Raw genomic sequence first — 26,398 nt, 5'->3', positions numbered from 1 at the left:
ATTATATTTTAAGTTTTAGGGTACATGTGCATAACATGCAGGTTAGTTACATATGTATACATGTGCCATGTTGGTGTGCTGCACCCAGTAACTCGTCATTTAACATTAGGTATATCTCCAAATGTTATCCCTCCCCCCTCCCCCCACCCCACAACAGGCCCCGGTGTGTGATGTTCCCCTTCCTGTGTCCATGTGTTGTCATTGTTCAATTCCCACCTATGAGTGAGAACATGCGGTATTTGGTTTTTTGTCCTTGCGATAGTTTGCTGAGAATGATGGTTTCCAGCTTCATCCATGTCCCTACAAAGGACATGAACTCATCCTTTTTTATGGCTGCATAGTATTCTATGGTGTATATGTGCTACATTTTCTTAATCCAGTCTATCATTGTTGGACATTTGGGTTGGTTCCAAGTCTTTGCTATTGTGAATAGTGCCGCAATAAACATACGTGTGCATGTGTCTTTATAGCAGCATGATTTATAATCCTTTGGGTATATACCCAGTAATGGGATGGCTGGGTCAAATGGTATTTCTAGTTCCAGATCCCTGAGGAATCGCCACACTGACTTCCACAATGGTTGAACTAGTTTACAGTCCCACCAACAGTGTAAAAGTGTTCCTATTTCTCCATATCCTCTCCAGCACCTGTTGTTTCCTGACTTTTTAATGATCACCATTCTAACTGGTATGAGATGGTATCTCATTGTGGTTTTGATTTGCATTTCTCTGATGGCCAGTGATGGTGAGCATTTTTTCATGTGTCTTTTGGCTGCATAAATGTCTTCTTTTGAGAAGTGTCTGTTCATATCCTTTGCCCACTTTTTGATGGGGTTGTTTTTTTCTTGAAAATTTGTTGGAGTTCATTGTAGATTCTGGATATTAGCCCTTTGTCAGATGAGTAGATTGCAAAAATGTTCTCCCATCCTGTAGGTTGCCTGTTCACTCTGATGGTAGTTTCTTTTGCTGTGCAGAAGCTCTTTAATTAGGTCCCATTTGTCAATTTTGGCTTTTGTTGCCATTGCTTTTGGTGTTTTAGACATGAAGTCCTTGCCCACGCCTATGTCCTGAATGGTAATGCCTGGTGGGAGGTGACTGGATCATGGGGGCACATCCCTCATGGTTTGGTGCTGTCCTCACAATACTGAGTACTCGCAAGATCTGGTTGTTTAAAAGTTTGTGGCACCTCCTCCTTCCTCTTGTTTTCACCATGTGACATACAACCTCCTGCTTTGCCTTCTGCCATGAGTAAAAGGTCCCTGAGGCCTCCCCAGAAGCTGAGCAGATGCTGATCCCATGCTTGCTCAGCCTGTAGAACCACGAGCCAGCATGATTAAAAGAAGTTTAATTAAAAGAAAGTTAAATGAATTAAACTTCTTTTCTTTACAAATTACCCAGTCTCAGGTAGTTCTTCATAATAATGCAGGAACAACTTAACACAATATCTATCTATCTCAGAGAGAGAAAGAAAAGAGCATGACACCAAATCCTTCAGGGTTTCAATTGCACTTAGAATACAAATGTAAATTCTTTAACACAAGAATACTAGGCCTATCTGATGTAGCCCTTGCAACATTACCTCCCTCATCTCCTATCACACTTTCTTTCACCTGCGCTGTTCCCAGGCACACTGTCTTCCTCTCTGTTCAAGCACCTTGTACCTGGAGAAGCTGCAGGTGCTCAAGCTGGAAGCTGTTGAGCTTGTTCCTAAAAACTGTTACAATTCCGTCTTTAATATGCTTCATCCAAGCCCACCCAATCCAAAGAAGCTTCCCCACTCACTATTAGTACCTCATCTTATTTTATTCATATCACTACCTGATATTGCCTTATTTGCTTATTTATTGTTTGACTCCCTCTCCACAAAAATATCTGTTCCCTGAGAGACCTTGTCTGTCTCTTTCAGTGCATCCCCAGGGCCTAGAACAGTGCCTGACTCCTAGTAAGTGTATTAGTGAAGGTTCTCCAGAGAAACAGAACCAATAGGAATATAGCCTCCACTGTGTATGTGTGTGTGTGTATACATATACGTATATATACACACATATGTATATATATACATATACACATATATATAAACACACACATATATACACACACACACACACACATATATATAGTCATCCCTCGGTATCCATGGGGGTTTGGTTCTAGAACCTCCCTCAGAAATGAAAATCTGCAGCTCTTCAAGTACCTGACATAAAATGGCATAGTATTTGCATATAACCTATACATATTCTCCAATATACTTTAAATCACCTCTAGATATGGCATTACTTGTAATACCTAATACAATGGAAATGCTATGTAAATAGTTGTTATACTGTATTGTTTAGAAAATAATGACCAAAAGTCTCTACATGTTCAGTATAGATGCACTTTTTTTCAAATATTTTTGATCCATGGTTGAATTCACAGATGTGAAACCCATGGATATGGAGGGCTAAGCGTATGGAAAGAAATATATGATAGGAATTGGTTCATGCAGTTATGGAGGATGGCAAGTCAAAAATCTGCAGCCTGCTGGAGTCCCAGGAGAGTGGCCAGGAGGCAGAGACCCAGAGAGCCGATGGCAGTCTGCTGATTGGATGAGACTCACCTACATCTGTAGGGTCTGTTTCCTCAGAGTTCACTGATTTAAACGTTAATCTCATCCAAAAACACTCTCCAAGTTGACATAAAATTAACCATCACAGTGAGTATCCTGTAAGTGTTTGTTCACTGAATTATCTAATTTGATCATTGGAAATCCCATGAGGTAGGAATTACTAGCCCACTTTGCAGTTGTCTCTGGAGGAAGGCCGTGAGCTTATTTGTTTAAGAATACACAGCTGGAAAGTGGCAACGGCTATGTTGAGCCCACTCTCTCATCAAGTCCAGAACTTACTTTAACAACTGCAGTGCACTTTGTATGCACTTCATCTCATTTGCTATGCTAAGTAGGACTGAATCCTGAGCAATCTGGCCTTTTGAGACCAAGAGTTTCTCAATTCTTCTCTGGAAGTTCCTCCTTACACCTATAAAAACCTTCCTGCTAGGACAGTGGGGAAGAAGAGAAATTAAGAGTTTGAGGAAATAATCATGGTGCTTTTCCCTAGTACTCTAAACCTTTTTGGGGTTTGTGTGACTTTTGTCCTTTACTCTCTTTGCAGCAACCAAGTCAACCAACAACATATGAAAGAAAAAAAAAAAACAATCTATTTCTCATTCTAGCCCACTATTTGCTAAGATAGCTACCATTTATCAGAAACCTACTATATGTCAGATAACTCTAAAGAGTAGATATTATTAACTGTGTTTTGCATTTGAGAAAATTGAGATTCAGACGATAAGTAACCTGCCAAGGTCACAATTTATAAGTAGCAAGACATACTCAAATCTAGTCTGAATCCAAAATTATAGTCTTCTCACTTTACTACAGGGCTTCTTAACGGAAGTCAAATCTGACTCTCTACTAATTCATTCCACCCAAACCCCTGCCCCATTTCTGTCTATTTCTTTGCCAAACTGAAGCAGCATGGCATAGTGGATAGACCAGACGTCCTGGAGAGAGAAGCCCTGGGCCCTTTCCAGGCTGTCTGAACAAGTCATTTAGTCTATTATTCTACAGTTTATTCATGTGTAAAATGAGGAAAAGAAAAAAGTACCAACATTCAGATTAAAAGAGATGATGTCTGTGATGCTGAGGACTTGACAGTACCGAATGTGTTAGCTGATATTGTTATAATCCATATACATTGCTTCTTTCTAAATCTACAGTAAAAACTTGCAGGAATCCTTTTCTGATTAATGCAAACCCATTTAATCACTTGTTTGATTTGTTTGCCTTGAGCATTAGCTCATTTTCAAATAAATTTGGTGTTTGCTTTGTTTTCTCAAATGGCCTGTTCAGTAAGGCATTTCTTTTGTATCTTCTTATCAAGCCCAATGCAGGAATCTTCATTTAACAGGAGCTCAGTAAGTCCAGGTTGAAGAACTGACTCAAGAATGAGAAATTGTAGGAAAAGTCAAGACGTCGTTTTGTTCATGGGGTGTAAGACATTTGATGAAGACTGATGTCTGGTGAATCCAGAAAGTATACATTAAGTAGGGAGCTGTGTCCCTAAGTGGATTGGCAAGGATAAATGGGGACACTGAGGGGCAAAATCTTGAAATCTCAATGCTTACACATTTTGAGAGGATGGGTATTGGTTCTTTCTTCTTTAGAGCTGGCATGGTACATTGCAAGAATTATTAAACTAAAAATCAAAAAATCCTGGAATGTGTTCTAACATTTGTAAGTCATTTAACAGCCTTAAGTCAATTTTAAAGCTTGGAACATGATAGTGCTGAACTAGATTATTGTAGGGTTATTTCCAGCTAAAAAATGTTATAATACATCAGACAAGAGGCTAACTTTAATATATAAAGGCCTCCTACAAATCATCTATAAAAAAGCCAGTAGAGCTTGCAGTGAGCAGAGATCGTGCCACTGCACTCCAACCTGGGCAACAGAGTGAGACTCCGTCAAAAAAAAAAAAAAAAAAAAAAAAATGCCAGTAGTGCAACAGAGAGGGTGAAGAATATAAGCAGGCAGTTCACAGAAAAGATGACAACTCTTAAACAAAAGAGCAATGTAAAAAACTACAACTACAAAGAAATTTGATGTTTTCAACTATCAGATTGGAAATGACCAAAGAGTTCTAAAATTCACTGTGTAGCTCAGAGTTTGAGGAAGCCAGCACTTTAAAAAATTATCCTCCAAGGCCAGGTGCGGTGTCTCAAGCCTGTAATCCCAGCACTTTGGGAGGCCAAGGTGGGTGGATCATTTGAGGCCAGCAGTTTGAGACCAGCCTGGCTAACATGGTGAAACCCTATCTTTACTAAAAATACAAAAATTGGCTTTGCTTGGTTGCAGGCACCTGTAATCCCCACTAATTGGGAGACTGAGGCAGGAGAATTGCTTGAACCTGGGAAGCAGAGGCTGCAGTGAGCTGAAATCGCACCACTGCACTCCAGCCTGGGAGACAGAGTGAGACACTGTCTCAAAAAAAAAAAAAAAAAAAAAAATTATCTTCCAGAGACTGGCCCTTGCAAGGTGTGCTTCCTAGGCTCCTGTGTCAGCTGGCTTAGAATATTCCCTAGAGAGGTTAATTTGGTGATTACTATTAAACTTAAAAGTTCACACACCCTTTCTTTGATGTGGCAGTTGAGCTTCTAGGTATTGATTCTACAGACACACTCCCACACATGAGAAATGACTGTGTATGCAGGCATTCACTGCAGCACTGTTTGTAGTAGCCACAGATTCAAAACAACTTAAATGTCTGTTTTTAAAATAAATTATGATATATCATATTCCCATACATGCAATGATAGCAATCTTTAAAAAGAATGAGGCCATGTCTATATGTTCTAATGGGCAGATCTTCAAGATAATATTGTTTAATGAGAAAAGCAAGGGGCAGGATGGTGTGTACAGTTAGTATCATTTGAGTTACTAAACAAAAAGTATATATATACATATATTATTTAATGTGCATATTACTGTTTACTTAGAAATACTTTAAAACTTACAAAAGTTGTACAAATAAAACAATATAAAGAACACTTATATAACTGTTACCCAGATTCACTCATTATTGTCATTTTAACCCATTTGCTTTATCATTTGAATATATAGTTTTGATACCTCTGGAAACTGCCATAAGAAATTTGTAACAGTGGTTGCCTCCAGAGAGAGAACTGAGTGGCTGGAGGTAGGGGGAAAATGATTACTTTTTATGCTATGCCCTTTTAAACCTGTATTGTTTACCAAAAAAATTAAATTAAAAATTACATAAGCATCTCTGCAAAAATTCTGGGGTCTGTAGCTTTAGAGAAAAGATTACTATTTTGGTAAAGGAAGTCAGGTATAAAGGAAAAGTAAAAATAAAAGGGTAAAAATGCAAGTCAAGAGACAGTTAAGAGTGACCAAATAGTGATGAGGGATAGCTTTTCTTTAAAGAATTGTTCCAGTTGATAAAGAAAGAATGATAAAATTAGTTTTTCAGCATTTGCAACTCCTAATGTATCTAGGCAATAGTCAATAATAGCTATTAACATCAAAAAGAACATTTATGTTTACATGGCCCCTGATGGAAGTACACACTGCCTGTGAAGGACTTATGCCAAAATAACTGATCCTGAATTGGATCAGCTTCTAGACCTATTTATTAATCAAAGAATGGACAAGGGTCAGAGGAACATGTTAAATAAAATTGCCTGTCCCTAGGCAATTGTCACAAATGCAGAAAAATATTTAAGTTTATGCATATACAAAATTAGAATAAGAAAAAGAAATTAACTATAAACAGAGATTTTATATGATAAAATATAATTTTACACTAATTTAAAAACCTCTGTAAAATAGACGATTTTCTTGGAAAATAGAGATAACCAAAACTGACTCAAGAATTAGAAGAAAAACCAATTACTAACTCCAGAGAAAGGGTCTGGGTCAGATATGGTACTAGTCCTGGGCCTTCTGCCCCAGATCACTCTGTAACCTTCCCCTTCTAGGCATTATCCTCCTGAGGCTGGCCCTTGCAGGGCATGCTTCCGAGGCTCCTATGTCAGCTGGCTTCTGGTAGATTCAGGAATCGGGAGGTAACAGCAAGAGGCTGGAGACTAGGGGAGGGGATAAGCCAGGTTTTTGGGTTTTTGTTTGTTTGTTTGTTTTTTGTCCCATTCTACTCTGCCTCTGGTGGAGTCTCCCACACTGGTTGCCTCTTTTCTTAGTTTCAGCTTCTTCTAGTCACACCAACATGGTTCCAGCTTCCACCTGATGACTTCAACCTTTCAACTGCAGTGATATCACCTCCTCCTTTTGTTCCCTCCTGGTTAGAAGTGGGAGGGCATCTGCTATTGCAAATTCCATTTGGTTGGCTCTTCAGCTCCTTCCATCACGTGTATAATTAATTCCCTGCATTAAATTCCTTCTGTATTAGTCCATTTTCATACTGCTATAAAAAACTGTTCAAGACTGGGTAGTTTATAAAGAAAGAGGTTTAATTGACTCACAGTTCTGCATGGCTGGGGAGACCTCAGGAAACTTACAAACTTGGCAGAAGATGAAGGGGAAGCAAGGCACCTTCTTCACAAGGCAGCAGGAAGGAGAAGTGTCAAGTGAAGGGGGAAGAGCCCCTTATTAAACCATCAGATCTCATGAGAACTCACTCACTGTCATGAGAACAGCATGGAGGAACCGTCCCCATGATTCAATTACCTCCACCTGGTCTCTCCCTTGACACATGGGGATTATGGGGATTACAATTCAAGATGAGATTTGGGTGGGGACACAAAGCCTAACCATATCACCTTCTTTTTTAAATATTCGAGTGGTTCCTGTTTCCTTGATTGGATGCTGACTGGATAAAAATAGCTTTAAGGTTAAGTATTTCATTTGTTTTTTACCTTATCCCCCATGTAGAACTAAGGGTTAAGTATTTCAAAATTGTAAAGAATATATAATTTCTAAAGTACAGATGTTTCAGAGCATATAAAGGAGACCCTCTGGTCTCTACTTATTTTACGAGATCAGCACATTCTTGATATAAAACCTATAAACATGGCAAAGAAAAATTACAAATGAAGCATGAGAAATGGTTTTCATTTGGTCACTTGATTTGTGACAAGGGTGCCATTGCAATTGAGTGCAAGAGAAGCCAGTCTTCTCACTGAACAGTATTGGGTCAATTGGAATCCATTAAAATAAAAAGAAGCATTAATCCTCTACTTCACATCACACCAAAATAAAAATTGTGATAGCTTACATATGAAAACTAAAGCAATGAAACTTCTAGAAAAAAAAACTTCATTATTTTAGATAGGTTAAAACATTTTAAACAAGATATATAAAGTGCTAAAGAGAAAAGCGTAATAAATTGGATTTCATTAAGAACTATTCAACAAAAGACAATAGAGTGAAATGGCAAGCCACAGACTGTGAGAAGATTTTTGGAAGATATGTAATATATATGACAAGGGACTTAGTCAGAACTACAAATTTAAGGAATTCAATAAAAAGGGAGAAATACTGGAAATAGACACATAACAAAAGAGTGTGTTTTCAAATGACTCATAAGCATACGAAAAAGGAAGTTTATATTATTAGACATCAGAAAAATACAAATGAAAACCTCAATGTGACACCACTACACTACAACCAAATGGTTAAATTAAAGGCACTAATTAAGATCAATTTTTGGTAAAGATGTGGTAGACAACTAGAATTCTCACACATTGCTGACAGGAATTTAAAATAGTTCAACCACTTTGGAAAACTTCAGTCATTTTTTAAAAATTTTTCATAGCTTTCACTATAATTCATATACAATCAATTGCACATTCTTTTTTTTTTTTTTCTTTTTTTGGGACAGAGTCTCACTCTGTCACCCAGGCTGGAGTGCAGTGGCACAATCTCGGCTCACTGCAAGCTCCACCTCCCAGGTTCATGCCATTCTCCTGCCTCAGCCTCCCGAGTAGCTGGGACTACAGGTGCCCACGACCATGCCTGGCTAATTTTTTTTTTTTGTATTTTTAGTGGAGATGGAGTTTCACCATGTTACCCAGGATGGTCTCGATCTTCTGACCTCGTGATCCGCCCGTCTCGGCCTCCCAAAGTGTTGGGATTACAGGTGTGAGCCACCATGCCCAACCCAATTGCACATTTTTAATGTGTACAATTTGATACATTTTTAACATATGTATATACCCATGAATCCATTACCATGCCAAAAAAAATGAACATGTCCACATTCCCAGAAGTTTCCTCATGCCTTTTGCAATTCTTCCCTTTCTCTCTAATCAATCCTCACTACACTCAGGCAACCACTGATCTGCTTTCTAGCACTATGAATTAGCTTGTATTGTCTAGAATTTTATATACATGAAATCACATAGTATGTACTCTTTGTGTCTAGCTTCTTTACCCAAAACAATTATTTTGAGATTCACCCATGTTGTGTGTATCAGTAGTTGTTTTGTTTGCTTTGTTTTTTATTGAATGTTATTCTGTCGTATGGCTACACATCAATTTGTTTATCCATTCACCTGCTTGTGAACATTTGGGTTGTTTCTGGTTCTTTGCTGTTACAAATAAAGCTGCTATGAATATTAATTTGCAAGTCTTTGTGTGTGCAGACATATGCTTCATTTTCTCTTGGGTAAATACCAGAAATGGAATGGCTAAGTCATAGTATGTGTATGTGTAATTTTTAAGGAAATATACAGCAATTTTAAATAAAGCTAAAGATACGCATTCCCTTTGATCAAGCAAGTCCCAAGAGAACTCTATTTCTCTGTGTATATTCCTAACAGAAATAAATGCATATGTCCACCCAAAGATATGTATAAAATATTCATATAAGCTTTATTAATAATAGCCCCAAATCGGACACATGTCCAAATGTTCATCAATGGTAGCCAGGCATTCCCTTCCCACTGTGGTGTCCTGAGTTGCCTCAGGCCAGCAGAGGTATTTTGTTGTTCATAAAATCTGTTATAATTACTGCATTACATACACTTTCAATTCCTTTGACTCTCTCTCTTTTCACTGTCCTTTTCTGTCTAACCCTAACACTCATAAACCCAGATTTTGCATAGTCCCTGCCAACATCTGAATGTGACTGAAGAAAACTATGCAACTTTGTGATTGGTCTTTCTGTGGTCCTCAACCAGGAAAGGTTCAGTTCCCTGGGAAGTGTTTGGAAGTGGGGCAGAGAACATTTTGATCAACACAATGATTGAGGGGTACTACCAAGGGCCAGGGATGCTAAATGCCAAGGAAGATGCCTGCCTGAAACACTGACAGCATCTCCACTGAAAAACATTGTTTGACCACAAACCTTAATGGTCACAGCTGCCTGAAATCATACTATGATTCCCTCATCAATTCTCTTTCCCACTCTCCTAGAAAAACTGTTAATCTCTTCTCTCTTCAAACCTACAATGTCTTCTGCCTCCTCCTCATTTTTATGCATAAACCATTTTTATCTGTAAACCATACTTCTTATTCAATAGAAAAATAGAAAAGTTCAGAAGGAAACTTCCACATGCTCTTGATATCTACCAGTCTACCTACATCTATTCCCACACACTCAGTATCCCATCCTGTCACTACAGGTAAATTGTCCAGGCTAGTTTCTAAGTCCTCTATTTGTGTACTGGATTTTACCCCCTTTTACCTACTTGATAACTTCCCTCTTATAATCACTGCATCATCAATTTTCCCCTCTGCTCTATTATTTCCATCAGGATATAGGCAATCCATACTATTTCATGACCACAAAATACTCTCCTCTGACATCATATTTCCCTCTACATTTTAGAAGGTGGTAATTTACAGGGAGTCAGGTGACCTAGCTCTGCCACCATCTCACCAATGACCTTGGGTGGCTGGCCTTTGCACATCTCAGTTTTCTCATGTTAAAATGAAGAGATGATACTAGTTAATCTCTGAGGTCTCTTCCATGGTTAACATCTGACATCTATGACATATTGCTTCACAATGTGCATATGCGGCAAGAGACAGAGCCCATCTAGCCTGTGTTAGGAAGATGCCAAGCTAAGCACCATAGGGAGTGGAGGAATGGATAAGGCATGCAGTTTTCTGCCTGTGGAAACAGGGGGACCCAAGACAGGAACACAAGTGACTCTTCTACAAGGTTAAGGATAAGGGCCTAAAAATAGGGATTAAGTTCAGAGCAGAGCAGCAGAGGCAGATCAATGAGGTTAGAAGAACTGCACAAAGCTTTATGGAGGGTAGTGCTTATGATGGGACTTAAAGGATACTCAAAGGAACAGTATAAATTCAAAGAGATGAAGAAGCTTTGGGTTAAATTCAGTTTTCTTTTGAGGTAAAATAAAGGAAAGTAGAGGGGGAGGGCAAGATGGCCAACTAGACAGACAGGTGGAATCATTCCCACCAAGGGACTGAGACGACTAGCGTGCTCCTAACAGATCTTCAGAGGGAAGACACTGTGAATGAAGGGAAGACACAGAAGCTGGGCTGAAAGGGGAGAAAGCTGGAAAACCTACATGGGGATACAGCATATTTGGACTCGTTCCTGATTCCCAATGGCTTTGGGGGAATGAATGAGTTGAACTGACAAGGAGCAACCCACTCTCACCATGGGCCTCTGGAACCTTGGCAGGAAGAGACCTCTCAACCACCATGGACACTTGAATTGGCAGAGAGAGCTGCTTAGAGAAGTGGTAGAGACAGCCAGCTGAAGTGGAGCCTGGAGGGTTTGGTGTGGGAGTGTCTGTAGTAGAGCACAGTCAGGGACAGATATCCCACTAGGCTTGACTTGTTCCTATAAGAGACTTTAGCCCTAGGGGAACTATCGGTCCTGAATTCTGCAGGGCAATCTTGCCCTTCAGATGGGGCCAGTGTGACCTGAGCAACCCTTGGTATGGTGGCCTCTCCTGGGGCCCCAGCCTGCTTACAGGATAGTCTCAGGTGCCCTGGGGGCCCACATCATGGTTTTTGTGGTGGCAGACCATGCCTGACTGGCAGAGAGCTCCAACAGGGTGGCTCCTACTGCCACATACCAGCCCACATGCTCCCTCCCCATACTGCAGCTTCCCCCCCAGGGCCCATGGCAATTCCCCAAATCGTTTTGCTGGTGTGTGTTTGCATGAGTGGGTTTTGCTTTTATTGCCCTGCTAGCACATGAGAGTGCAGTCTGCCTCACCTCATTCTACTGATCGCCATTGCACATGGAGCCTTGGTGGGCACAGAGCCAGCCAGCCCCACCCCTTCCAGTGCCCCACCCTTGTGCTAACACTGTGCAGAGAACAGCAGATCCTCCCCCACCCTGAGCAACCACTCCTGCTTGCAGAGCACAAAGAAGGCACCTAGACCTGTGCCCACTAGTGTCCTGCTTCTGAGTCAACACCACCTCCAACATGACCATGCACGGTCACCAGCAGGGGCCCCCCTGGCCATCTTACCCAACAGCTGCATTACCTCTGCCACTGTGGTGAATGACCACAGGGAGGCAGGCACCCTGCTGTGGCTACCATTGCTGCTGACATGTGTGAATGAGGATGGATCCTGCTGTCACTGCACTATAAAATGCTTTGGATGACACCACCCATTGAAGTGTAGTAACCAGCAGTCTGGGAGCACCTTGGCCACCTCCAGCACAGTGGATTTTTAACCTTAAGGAGCCAGAGAACAAAGTCACGGCCCCAATACAAGTTCCCCAGAGTTAGAGCACGCAGGCCAGGAGGTGGGAGCTGAGCACTGACCCCCTAAAATCTTCCAGAAATGAAGCCAGTCAGCTGAATCCACCTTATATCACAATCACAATTTGATAACAATCAAGGTCATCAAATAGGATACCCATTCAAATAAAATCAACCCATCCAAACGTCAGCAACCTCAAAGACCGAAGTAAGATAAGCCCACAGAAATAAGAAAAAGAATTAGTGCAAGAACCCTCACAACTCAAAAAACCAGAGTGCCTTCTTTCTTTCAAATGATGATATCACCTCTTCAGCAAGGGTGCTGAACCAGGCTGAGATGGCTGAAATAACAGAAATAAAATTCAGAATATGGATAGGAACAAAGATCACTGAGCTACAGGAGTACATTAAAATCCAATCTAAGGAAGCTAAAAATCATAATAAAACAATGCAGGAACTAACAGACAAAATAGCCAGTATAGAAAATAACGTAACCAACCTGATAGGCCTTAAAAACACTCTATAAGAATTTCATCATGGAATCATAAGTATTAATAGCAGAATAGACCAAGTGAGGAAAGAATCTGCAGAGCTTGAAGAGCGGCTTTCTGAAATAAGAGAGTCAGAGAAGAATGGAGAAAAAATAATGAAAATCAATGAACAAAACCTCTGAGAAATATGAGATTATATAAAGAGACCAAATCTTTGACTCACTGGTGTTCCTGAAAGAGACGGGGAGAATTGAACTGACTTGGAAAACATTTTTCATGATATCGACCATGAGAACTTCCCTAACCTAGCTAGAGAGGCCAACATTCAAATTCAGGAAACGCAGAGAATCCCAGAAGTTACTTTGCAAGAAGATCATCCCCAAGACACATAATTATCAGATTCTCCAAGGTCAAAATGAGAGAAAAAATATTAAAGGCAGGTAGAGAGAAAGGTCAGGTCACCTACAAAGGGATGCTCATCAGACTAACAGCAGACCTGTCAGCAGAAACCCTACAAGCCAGAACAGATTGGGGGGCAATATTCAACATACTTATAGAAAAGAAATTCCAACCCAGAATTTCATATCCAGCCAAACTAAGCTTCATAAGTAAAGGAGAAATAAGATACTTTTCAGACAAGGAAATACTTAGGAAATTTGTTACCACCTGACCTGTTTTACAAAAGCTTCTGAAAGAAGCACTAAATATGGAAAGGAAAGACCATTACCAGGCACTACAAAAACACACTGAAGTACACAGACCAGTGACACTACAAAGCAACCATATAAACAAGTCTGCAAAATAACCAGCTAACAGCATGATGACAGGATCAAATCCATACATATTAATACTAACCTTGAATGTAAATGATTTAAATGCCTCAATTAAGAGACACAGAGTAGCAAACTGGATAAAGAACCAAGACCCATTGGTATGCTGTCTTCAAGAGTCCCACCTCACATGCAATGACATATATAGGCTCAAAATAAAGGGATGAAGAAAAATCTACCAAGCAAATGGAAAACAGAAATAAGCAGATGTTGCAATTCTAGTTTCAGATGCAGTCTTTAAACCAGCAAAGATTAAAAAAAGACAAGGAAGCACATTAGATAATGGTAAGGGTTCAATTCAACAAGATCTAACTATCCTAAATATAAATGTGTGTGACACAAGAGCATCCAGATTCATAAAGCAAGTTCTTAGAGACCTTCAAAGAGACATAAAGTCTCCCACTATTATTGTGTGAGAGTCTAACACCCACTGACAATATTAGACAGATAATCAAGACAGAAAATTAACAAAGATATTCAGGACCCAAACTCAGCACTGGATCAAATGGACCTGATAGACATCTACCAAACTCTCCATCCCCAAGAAACAGAATGTTCATTCTTCTTATTGCTGCATGATGTATATTTGAAAATTGATCACATAATCAGCAGTAAAACACTCCTCAGCAAATGCAAAAGAAATGAAATCATTACAATCTCTTGGATGACAGCACAATAAAATTAGAAATCAAGACAACGCAATTTCACTCAAAACCATACAAGTACATGGACACTGAATAACCTGCTTCTGAATGACTTTTGGGTAAATAATGAAATTAAGGCAGAAATCAAGAAGTCCTGGCTGGGTGCGGTGGCTCACGCCTGTAATTCCCACACTTTGGGAGGCCAAGGTAGATAGATCACCTCAGCTCAGGAGTTTGAGACCAGCCCGGCCAACATGGTGAAACCCTGTCTACTACAAATACAAAAATTAGCCGGGTGTGGTGGTGGGTGCCTGTAATCCCAGCTACTCAGGAGGCTGAGGCAAAAGAATCGCTTGAACCCTGGAGATGGAGGTTGCAGTGAGCTGAGATTGCACCATTGCACTCCAGCCTGGGCCACAAGGGCGAAACTCCATTCAAAAAGAAAGAAACCAAGAAATCCTATGAAACTAAGGAGAACAAAGATATAACATACCAGAATCTCTGGAACACAGCTAAGGCAGTGTTAAGAGGGAAATTTATGGCACTAAATGCCCACATCAAAAAAGTTAGAACGATCTCAATTTAATAACTGAACATCACAACTAAAAGAACTAGAGAACCAAGAGTAAACCAATCCCAAAGCTAGCGAAAGACAATAAATAAGCAAAATCAGAGCTGAACTGAAGGAGACTGAGGCATGAAAAACCATTCAAAAGATCAACAAATCCAGGAGCTAGTTTTCTGAAAAAAATTAATAAAACATATAGACCACTAGCTAGATTAATAAAGAAGAAAAGAGAGAAGATTCAAATAAACACAATCAGAAACAACAAGGGGGATATTACCACTGACCCCACAGAAATACAAATAGCCATCAGAGTATATTATGAACAACCTTTATGCACATAAACTAGAAAATCTAGAAGAAATGGATAAATTCCTGGACACATACACCTTCCCAAGACTGAACCAGGGAGAAATTAAATCTTGAACAGACCAATAATGAGCTCTGAAACTGAGTCAGTAATAAATAGCTTACTAAACATAAAAAACCCAGAACCAGATAGATTCACAGCTGAATTCTACCAGATGTACAAAGAAGAGCTGGTACCATTCCTGCTGAAACTATTCCAAAAAATTGAGGAGGAGGGACTCCTCCCTAACTCATTCTATGAGGCCAGCATCGTCCTGATATTAAAACCTGGCAGAGACACAACAAAAGAAGAAAACTTCAGGCCAATATCCTTTATGAACATCAATGCAAAAATCCTCAACAAAATACTGGCAAACTGAATCCAACAGTACATCAAAACAGTTTTTATCATAAGAGGTTGAGAAAGAGTCAGAGCCTATTGGTTTACTCAGGAGAAAGTGCTTCGGGGATCATGTAGTGGGATAGCCTGAGGAAATTTTAATTAACAAAATTTTCTGTGTAAAAGATGGAGAACAGTCATTTTCTATTATTATATACTTTCTTCACATCTGGAGCTAACATAGTTAAAAATCCAATTCAGGAGTGACCACAGGAATACTTTTAGACATGTTAACAATTCACTCAAGTTTGGCATCCTCCAGAAATACTCTGGAAAAATCTTTGCAAGGTCACATCTCACTAGAATTTTGACCAAACAAAGGCATCCTATGTAGAGTGATTACCACGTAATCTCCCTGGAATAGCCTCAAATGCAATAAAGTTCTAGTCTCCTCAAATGCTCACTTGCAACTGTCATATCACATGTGCAAAATTTTTATTTGAAAACTTTCCTAACTATAAGACAAGAAAGTACAGTATAATATTTCTGTTCATAGTTCACCCAGAATATTATGCACTCAGCAAAGGTCAAGACTAACAGCTCTCTGCAGGAATGTTTGTTTCCAACCCTTCATAGCAAAATAAGATTCTTCAAATAAGACAGCAATAATCTGGTATGGAGATAGTCAAATCTCCTGGCTTTTATTCTGAATACAATATCTGAGTCTACTCCAACTCATTTCATGATGTATCTACTTGAGGAATCTTGATGCTTTTGTCACTTCTTTTCTCGCTCTCCCACCTCTGGGTCAGTTGCCAAACCATGTTAATTCTGCAACAGGAGATAATCATTGACCAAGACTCACAGGACTTTCTGAACTGTTTCTGTGGCACTGTGTTCTTTTCAGGAATTTGCCTGGGCAAAGTGCTTGCATTTATTATATTAGATTTGGGCTGACAGAGACCATTTCCCAAAGATATAATTCTGGTAATTTCTTAAAATATCTAGGGTTATGGGGTTGGTCTTGATTTACAAAGGATGTGATAGTGATGATGACAATGATACTTTGCTAGTTGGATATAGTGCTTCATAGTTTACAATTTACTTGCAGCTATATTTTGAGGGGATAAGAAGAGAACAAAGAAGAGAGATAAAGGCCACATTAAAAAAAAAAAAAAAACCCTGAGAAGCTAGGGTCTTCTGATTTTAGAGCATGTATTCTTTTTGAAAGACTCAATCAAGGTAAGTGCTATAAACAAGCAAACCAAGAAGTGGTAGTAGTAGAAGAAAAAATCTTCAAGCCCTAAAACACAGCACAATATTAAGGCATTCTTTCTAAAATGGGACAGATACTCTTTCATTCACCAAATAATGAATTCTTAGTGAAAATATATCCATCCTTTCAATCTTCTTTACAAATAACTCACTCAATACGAGAAGTCATATTAACTCCTCCCCTTATATTTAAATATTTAGACAAGAGCAAGACACTGATTTTCTTGCTTTCTGTTCTTCCTACCTTCACCGCATAATTGTAAGAGATGGCTTTATAATGCGTGGCTTTTCAGAAGAAAATTGATAACTTTCAATATTATATACTGTATAAAGTCAAACAAAACATAAAAATGGGTGTGAAACAGTTAAATACCACTCGCATATATAGTGGCAATGAATAAGCCATTAAAAAAGTAATGTAATAAAGGATTACATATTTATATATCATACAAGAAGTAAGCAGGGCTTTCAATAAATGTGAGGATCCAAGTTGGCACTTAGCCCCATCAGCTAGTGAAAAAAAAAAAACAAAACAAAACACATTAAATGCCAGTATTCTGCTCAGCACCAGACAGTGTTGGAGACAGACAATGCATACTTTGCCCTACTGAAGTTCACCACCTAGGTGGGAAGTTGCTGTCTTTCACCAAAACCCATCTAGAGGATTAATAAAACTCCTCTTATTACTCTAGCAATTCAAAGAAAATATTTTGTAGCATAACTCAAGAATCTATTTGCAGATTTGGAGAAGACTGGCAAATCTAATGACTGCAAGGATTGCCCAAGTAGTAAATAGGTACAGAAATGGTTGCAGTAATAGAAATACAGCTGCTAAGATTCTGTACTGTGAAGCCTGAACTTAGAGCAATTGTCAGAGTGACAACTGAAATTAGTTGCTGTGTTCACAAGAAGGTCTCCAGTGACCCGGAGGGGTCCCACACCAACTTGGATCACACAAGCAGCTGAGTGATACAAACCAGCATGATGAAAGGGAGAGGATCTAAAAGAAAATGAGGCTTTCATAAATCATACATTAGCCTCTTGAGTGTTGGAAGGGGGAGGGGTAAGCAGAGAAGGAATCATCATAAATACAAGTAGGAAGTTGGTGGCTCCCCTTCTGAGGATAAGAATGTGGTCCCAAAACAAATTCAAAGGGCAGATGTTCATACAGGATTACAGAGTACAATATGGGAAGTTCTGGACAAGGATGATTTTCAGAATCATAGGAAAGGCAGTTAAATGCACAGCAAGAGAGTCTAGAATCATAGTGGAGACTTGATTAAGCAGAAAGTCTATATCACCATGCTGTATGTGGACCAATGACTCCATCTGCTTCCAAACATTGAAATATCAAACATAGGGAAGCCATACAGAATTAGACAAATACAAGGCATATAAGCTGTTACTATAAGATTTCAGTAACTTTTTTCTGCTCAATACAGGATGTTGTGATAGTCATTTTCAGCAGAGTGATGCAAACAGCTGTGATTGGTTAGCATTCAAAATAACCTTTCTGCAATACCTGGAGTAGGCTTTTTCTAGACCTCTCTTATGAGTGGGAAAAGATATATTAATATGTTGCCTATCAAGATTCTCATTGGATGGAGGACCAAGTGAAGAGGAGCTTTCAGGTGGCTGATTACATTTTAGTGCAGATATCTGCAAGGTATTTTAAAAATTTAACATCACCATCAGGCTATAAGATACATAAAGCTAAGGACTACGACCATCTTGTACAAGACCTGTATCCCTAGAGTATAGTGCATAGTAGCTGCTTAACAAGTATTTTTTAGCAAACCTACCCTTTAGTTGGACACAGTAGTGTGGGTTCAGTTACTGACAGCTATAATCAATTCTCATTATTTGCAGTAATGTTTTATAAAGTCATCATAAACACTGAATTAGTGAATACTGAAACACTGCTCCTAGGGGAAATACAGAGTGAGGTTCCTGTGAGCCTCTGGTCACAACATTTTCATCAACTGGTTAATACAGAGTGAGGTTCCTGTGAGCCTCTGGTCACAACATTTTCATCAACTGGTTAATACATAATATTGTTTTATGTGTGTTTCTGTTTAAAGACATCTTATTTAACGAATATTGTTGATTCATTAACATTGAACTCAACAGTACCAAACTCATGCCTAAACAAAGCTTATCTAACACATGTATTTTCTCTGTAAAAGCACATCAAAGCACTTAGGAAGACCAGACAGCGCTTCAGCACTACACTTGGGACCATTTTAAACAGCAAAATTACCAAAAAAGGAGCAAAAAAGAAACAAAAACAACAACCAAAAATCATGGCACTAAACAGACCATTCAAAGGAAACTTGTTGATGAGAGCCAGAACAAGAGGGCAGAACATCACCTTGTTCTACCTGAGATATTTTGCTGTCCTGAGAAAGACAAAACTGAAACTCTTTGGTGCAATTAAGAGTAGAAACGTATCCAAAAAATAGTTTGTGGTGACCATCCACATGTTCAGCAGTTCCCCAAGAAAATGGGGCCTGATTAAGAGCTATTTTTATCTTTGGATGGTTACATAAAGAAGGAGACATTAGGAAGATGATCATGGAACTAAATGATCACCAAAATGTAAAATGCCATGTTTAGCAGGTACGACTAGAACATTCAAAAAGGCATATTTAGAACAAATAGGTTATACATCAATGAGTAAAATAAAGAAGGGGTAGAACGGGCTAGAAATATGTTCAGAAGTAGTTCAGGGACAGTCACAGGTGGCTATTAAGAAAAGGTAGGAAGTATCAGAGAACTTTTTAATAACATGCCACACTAAATTCTTTGGATTCTTGCTAAGGTGAGGTGAAATGCATGTGTTTCTGCTTTGTTTCCTAACCTAGGAAAGGAGACATGCTGATAATGGTGCCCAGGTTTGTGTAGGTGAGCTTTACCTGTGGGTAGCTCCACAAGTAGATATTAAGCACCCATTGGTGCTCATTCTTTCTCCTGTGTGTGTGCAGAGGCCCAGCTGTCAGGAAGTACAGGAACAGCTCTGGCCAGTTAGGCTTAATGGTTCATTTTAGTTATTCTGGGTGACTGAATCTCCACAATTACAGAAGGCTGCACAAACTCCTTGGCAAGATTGCCTCATCATCACCTCACAGCCTTACCATAGGCCTCCTTGCCTTGTAGGCTTAAAGTGTAAGCCAACTATCTCCTGGCCTAGTATCTGGTCATTAGTGAGGCAATTTGGGACTTGAAACCCGATACTCACTTATATTTCCCTTGCCTGGAAAAAACAAAAGTATTAAGGGTTAACACTGTGAATCAAGGCTCCAAACTGAAGGAAAGACCATTTGGCTGTCCCCAAAAAGGCATTCTAACTTAACTCGTATGGCCTCCTTGCTCTTATGACTCATCCAGTGGTTTCCAAATCCTGATTGATCAAGTGGTTCTCTTGTCTTAGATCTTTTTTGGTACCATATGCAAAAGCACATTTCATTTATTCTTTCAATAATTATTTGAGAGCCCACTATATGTCAGAAACTGTTCAAGGAGACATTGGGGATAATGCAATGAACAAAACAGAGAAGTCTATGCCTCTAGTTATTCATATATATATATGGTGATAAATAGGCATGATATCTAAACTGGCATGGCACTGGCACTGACCAATCAGAAGAGATGTTGGCCATAGTTTTGGAGTGGGGTCCTGGAAGGACATGAGGTATTAACTCTTTGCTTGTTTGATTGTGGGGAGATCCATGGAATGTGGAAGGGGGACAGGTAGCAAAGGGTACTTGGCTCAGGACAGCAGCTATTTATCAGCTTATATGGAAGGAAGTATTTCAGTATTTTTAACAATTGATGTGGCTGAATAGGAGCCTGGTAATAAGTGTCATGGAGAAAATAATGGCATGGCATGACCAAAATGTGAATAGAATGACTTATCCCGGGGACAGTGAAAGAAAATACTTAGGTTTGACAATGGAACTTTTTAGGGGAATGCAGTAAAATAAAGTTGGAAAGGGAGAGTAGGTGAGAGCAGTACTTTAATTTTTTCTAAGCAATAGATTTTGTTTTTGCACCATTCTGTGAAAACAAAACACCCTTAATCTTATTTACCTGGACTGTGTCATGATCTCAAGGTCCTGATGTAAATGATAAGGGTACGAAAACAACAGATGCTTTATAGGAGAATGAATATAAACCAGTAACACCTGAACTTAGTAACATCTGAATACTGATAACTTCCTCTCACTGAGTAGAAAATAAAGCTATAAGTCATGACAAGAAGCAGAAGCGGCAGGTCTGTTCTGAGCAATGTACTAGCTTCAGACTTGGTTGGCCTTTAGGCAATGAAGGGTGGGTATTTCCCTAACAGCTCTATTTCTGAAGACAAAAAATTGCATATTAGGCTTAATAGGCTTCTCACTTTTCATTTTGAAGTAGTTTGGATCCAACAAAAGTCATTTTTAAGTATTAGTTTTGGAGAAGGTGCCATTTAAGAGACTCAAGAGATTTAAAAAGTATGCCCAAGAGCTATGAGCAAACTGTAGAGACAGAAAAAAAAAAACATTTTAGGCCTATGTAATGCCCTCAACATGAACACAGGAAAAAGAAAGAAACAAGACATCTAAAAATCCTGTTTCCATGCCTATGAAAATAATTCTAATCAATGTTATTCAGAGTGTGGTGAATAGCATCTTCTTTCAATAGTCTGCCAAATCCTAACTGCAAGGTTTCTCAGTTTGAGATATGATTTATCTGGAAGGATGATCCATAACTTTAAGATTTTTTCAAAGCCATCCCTAACCTAAGATTAAGAACCACTGGCATGAATTCATTCATTTATTCAACAAGTATTTATTCAGTGCCTGCTATATGCCAGGTACTAGTCTGAGCACTGGGGTAGTGCAGAGCAAGTCCAGTGTGGTCACCACTCTCATGGAATTTCCATTCTACTAAGGAGGTTGGAAGAGTTTATGAGAGTTTGAGTCAAACGCACTTGGGCTTAGACACTGGTGTGACAACCCGGAACAGGTTTTTTTTTTTTTTTTTTTGGCTCCCTTAACTTCTATTTCTTCCACTATAAAGTAGGAATAAAAAGATTAGAACTTAAATGACTCAAATATCTAGCACAGGGATAAAAATTCAGTAATTTAATTATTATTTAATTATTATTAAACTCCCTTCACCAGGATAAAGTAGGTATGGGTTGGAGATACATCATTACTCCATTTTTATAGATGAAAAGGTTAAGCTCAAAGGAGTTGCATGAATTGTGTTAGGCAAGGGAGTGATTAATATAGCTGTGCTCTGGGCTAACTAGCTGATAGATTGGCTGGCTCTTGATTTCTCTCTTCCACAATGCTTTTCCATAATTAGGGCTCTGCTGGATTCATCAGCTTTAAAGAACCATTGAATTATTTAAAACAGGGATTGGCAAACTATGACACACTGCTTGTTTTTATATGGCCCTTAAGTGTGGTTTCTACATTCTTAAGTGGTTGAACACAAAGAAAAATAGTATCTTGTTTAAACTTGAAAATTATTAGAAATGTAAGTTCCAGTCTCCATAAATAAAGTCTTACTGGAACATTGCACACCCATTTGTTAATGTACTGTTCTGTAATGGTTTTCATGCTACAACAGCATATTTGAGTAGTTGTGACAAGAGACCATATGGCCTGCAAAGCCTAAAATATTTACTATCTGGCCCTTTACTAAAAAAAGTATGCCAACCCTGATTTAAAATGTAATTTTCTCTTGTAGGATAGACATACCAAATATACACCTTCTAAATGAGTAATGAATATACCTTAAAATTAAAAAATCAAGTGTATCTGATAAGTGTGCAGAGTGAAACATTTTGATGACAGCAATTGCAATATTTAAATGAAACAATAAATATTTATGAGCATTTTAGAAGTATTAAGTCATTTGAGCTTCACAACAACTCTAAGAAGCAAGTACTTTTTACATCTGAGAGAAGTGAAATTCAACAAGGTTGGGAAATATATCAGAGGCCACAAAGCTAGTAAAAAGCTGGGCTACAATTTTAATTGAAGCCTATACTTCTATCTACCAGACCAATATCACTTAATGGATAGCCCAACAGTAAGAAGCTTTGTATAGGTAGGCTTACATAATCTCTGCCTTTCCAAAATCTATTCCCTGATGTTACCTTATAGCTAGTTTCATTACTTCTCTAAGATACTTTTTTCCTTCTCTAAGATACTTTTTTCCTTCTGTAAAATGAGAAAAATACCTAACTTGAGAGGTTTTTTTTTTCATTGACAATATTCAATATAATTGCCAGGTTATTGTAAAGACTTAATATATTTATAATGCCCTACCTGTATCAATATATCACATGTACCCCCAAAATATGTGCAACTATTATGTATCAATCAAAAATGGCCATATATTAGGTCACATAGAAGCCTCAATAAACTAGTATCTGTGTGTGTGTATATATATATATATATATATATATACACACACACACACACATATATGTATATGACAATGCCTGGATACTATATTATATATGTATCACAATGCAAAAAAATAAATATTTTACAATGCCTGGCATACTAAAAATGATAGCTACCACTATTTCATTACTATTGCATAGGAGATATTTTCTTAAGATGCACATGCATAGCAAATCTGCTAAGCCAACTCTGGGGGCAGAGGGAGGTGGCAGCTATAAGAATTGCAAAGGCAATTAAATATGTTCCTTAGCCCCTGAAAGAAGACCTAGCAATCATTCCCAGGCTGTCAGTGCTTGTTAGACAGCTTCTCCTCCTGGAGATGGTTTCTGCACCCACAGTAAAGGAAAGGAGTGACAAATACTGCTGAGGTTGGGAAGAGGAGCTGGTAATCCATCCTAGGTCAGTTCTTCATAGTTGATGGATGGTGTTTGCCTATAAGAAACTGTGTGCTCTACGGGAAGAATCAACATTAGCATGTGGAGAAGAAACAGCTATTATGTAGAAATAGTAGAGGCAGCAGTTGTGAGGAAAGGTAAGCACAGTAGTTGTAATTTTTACTCTAGAATTTTCTTTGAAAAAGGAAACTAGAGAGACTGAGGCACTGAAACGTACTATGACATTACTTTGAACCCCTACCAGGAAAAATACCTGCTATAAGATTTCCTTAGTCTCTAATCTGGTAGCAGATATTTCCCCCGGTCACGAACCTAGGAGTTTATCTTCCATTGCTGAACAAACAATAATTACCTTCCTAGTGTGGGCCAGGCACTGTTGCCAAGTACTGTGATCAGATCTTCTCAACTGATTCTCACAACTACCCTGTGAGGCAGATGTTGATATCTCCATTTTATAGATGTGAAAACAGACTTGGAAGGGGCAAGTGATGCTGAACCTGGCCCAACACTACTGGTAAGAATCAGAGTTAGGATTGAATCAAGTCTTCTGACACCTATTCCACTGCCCTTTCAACTAACCTTAGCTACCACACATAGCTAGTGTTCTGTGTGGATACAATGCCCTACATGTATCAAAATATCACAGGTACCCCCATGTGTTAATTTGTTAATTCATTCAACAAATACTTATGAGTATGAAGAAGTGTCTAAGAGGGAGCACACACTGCAGTAAAACCCAGACATGGGAGCAAGCAGGGAGGACAGGGGGAATAAGGAATGACTGCAAATGGGTATGGAGTTTTTTAGGATGTTGAAACTGTTCTAAGAGTAGATTGTGGTGATGGTTATACAACTCTTGGAGTGTACTACAAATGATTGGACTGTACACTTTAAATGGATGATATTTATAATATGTAAATTATATCTCAATAAAGCTGCTAAAAAAGAAGAAAGAAAACAAAAGTAAATATACCAAAAAAGGATATACGCTATAAGATTAGAATAGAAATAGGCATATGTCATATGAGTCTTTACATCAAAAGAGAATATTGTACAGGATTATGATATTACAGTTTGATTTTGGTACATGTCATAATAAAATAAATGATTATAAACATAAGAACAAAACAAATAAACAAAAAAGCCCAGGTACAGCCAGATGCAATGGCTCATGCCTAGAATCCCAACACTTGGGGAGTTAGGTGGAGGCAGGAGGATCACTTGAGCCCAGGAGTTTGAGGCCAGCCTGGGCAACATAGCAAGACTCTGTCTCTACAAAATAAAAAAGTTAGCCAGGTGTGGTGATGCATGCCTGTAGTCCCAGCTACTCAGGAGGCTGGGGTGGGAGGATCGCTTCAGCCCAGGAGGTCGAAGCTGCAGTGAGCCATGATCACGCCACTGCACTCCGGCCTGGGTAACAAAGTGAGACCCTGCCTCAAAAAAAAAAAAAAAAAAAAAGGTGGGGTGGATTCTTAATTCTTTCCTGCTTAACTCTCACAGGTGTTATGTTAGGCTCAAAATTAGGTTTGCTGCCCAGGTGTGGTGGCTTATGCTGTAATCCCAGCATTTTGGGAACCTTAGGCAGAAGGATCGCTTGAGGCCAGGAGCTCGAGACTAGCCCAGGCAACAGAGCAAGACCCAGACTCTACAAAATAAATAAATAAATAAATAGTTTGTTTTTTTTTTTTTAAATAGGTTTGCTAGGACACCTTTTTCCATACCAATAAGATACATTTAATAAGAAAGCATTGAGCACCTCTTAGTTCTGGTCTTGTACTAAGTGCTTTACAAAGAAAACAACTGAGAAGCATGCTCATGCTTCCTTTCCAAACTTTAAGTTCATTTCTCTATGAATTGAGAAGCAGGGTCTGAATGCATACAAATATATACAAGTTTTGACATAGATGGGAACAGAAAATAATTCCCTCTTAATTTGAAAAGTTCCCACCGATCCATGATTCCAACAAATCAATGGTATAATTCAACAATTGAGGTTAAAGTTAGTACCTTATTCCTATTTGAACTCAAATGTAAATGGTGCTAGATTTGCTCATTTCCTTGAGTAAAAGCTGTAAGAATTGAGGCCTTTCAATTTCTTTTCCAGCTTTACAGAATTTCATGAGCCTGAAGTAAGCCATCCCATAACATCAGTAAATATACCTTAATTAAACTGGAATTTTAACATTATAATTTACTTTTAGAAAAAGAGGCAAAAGCCAAGTAAACTGATACTAGGAACTTACTTTAAAGATGCTCTGAAAGTCTCAGACTGTGTTCTTAAGGCAGTACAGATTCTGCTCTGATAACCTTCTACACTGACCACACAGGATGAAGTGAAACAGTATGAGAAGGATGAGCCCGAGACACTGAAAGACCTGGATGTGCTTTCCAAATCATTACATAAGACAAACATGAAACTTAACAGAATATATTATACTTACTAAATGATGCACAAAGATTATACTAAAACATGTTTTCAAAGAAGTTGAAAACCAGGTTATCTTCTCTTTGCACAAACTTATTCTATATATACATATCCATTTCACCCATTTCAGTTAATCTAGGGTTACAACATATTATGACTAAAGTCCATTAAGCAGTCAGTGTCCTTCAAGGTTCGACAAATTAGTAGATTGTTTCTGTGTACATTTTTAAGTTTATAACTTGATAATTCATTGATTGAAGTTATGGCCATTTGTCTATATTAGGGCTTATTAGGACAAACACTATTTGCTGACTTTGGAAATGCTTATTTTTCCTGTGCTTACTCATCTCTAAGGAACAAAGACTAAACCATATGAATAAAAACCCTCCCCAACATTTCAATAGGCTAA

At 38.6% G+C, this 26,398-nt stretch overlaps 1 protein-coding gene across 1 annotated transcript in view; it reads right to left on the bottom strand.

Moving 5' to 3' along the window:
* Positions 1 to 5,391: 5,391 nt before the first annotated feature.
* The window catches only part of GDAP2 (ganglioside induced differentiation associated protein 2), a 95,139-nt gene continuing 74,132 nt past the window's right edge, over positions 5,392 to 26,398 (bottom strand). The window contains exon 14 of the mRNA XM_054467013.2: positions 5,392 to 26,398. This exon is cut by the window's right edge and continues 13,214 nt beyond it. The gene's annotated coding sequence lies outside the window, so the exon portion shown is untranslated.

This window comes from Pongo pygmaeus, chromosome 1 (assembly GCF_028885625.2).
Source record: "Pongo pygmaeus isolate AG05252 chromosome 1, NHGRI_mPonPyg2-v2.0_pri, whole genome shotgun sequence".
Taxonomy (NCBI): domain Eukaryota; kingdom Metazoa; phylum Chordata; class Mammalia; order Primates; family Hominidae; genus Pongo; species Pongo pygmaeus.
Note: the sequence above shows the minus strand (reverse complement) of the source record. Positions and strands in the feature narration are given on the sequence as shown.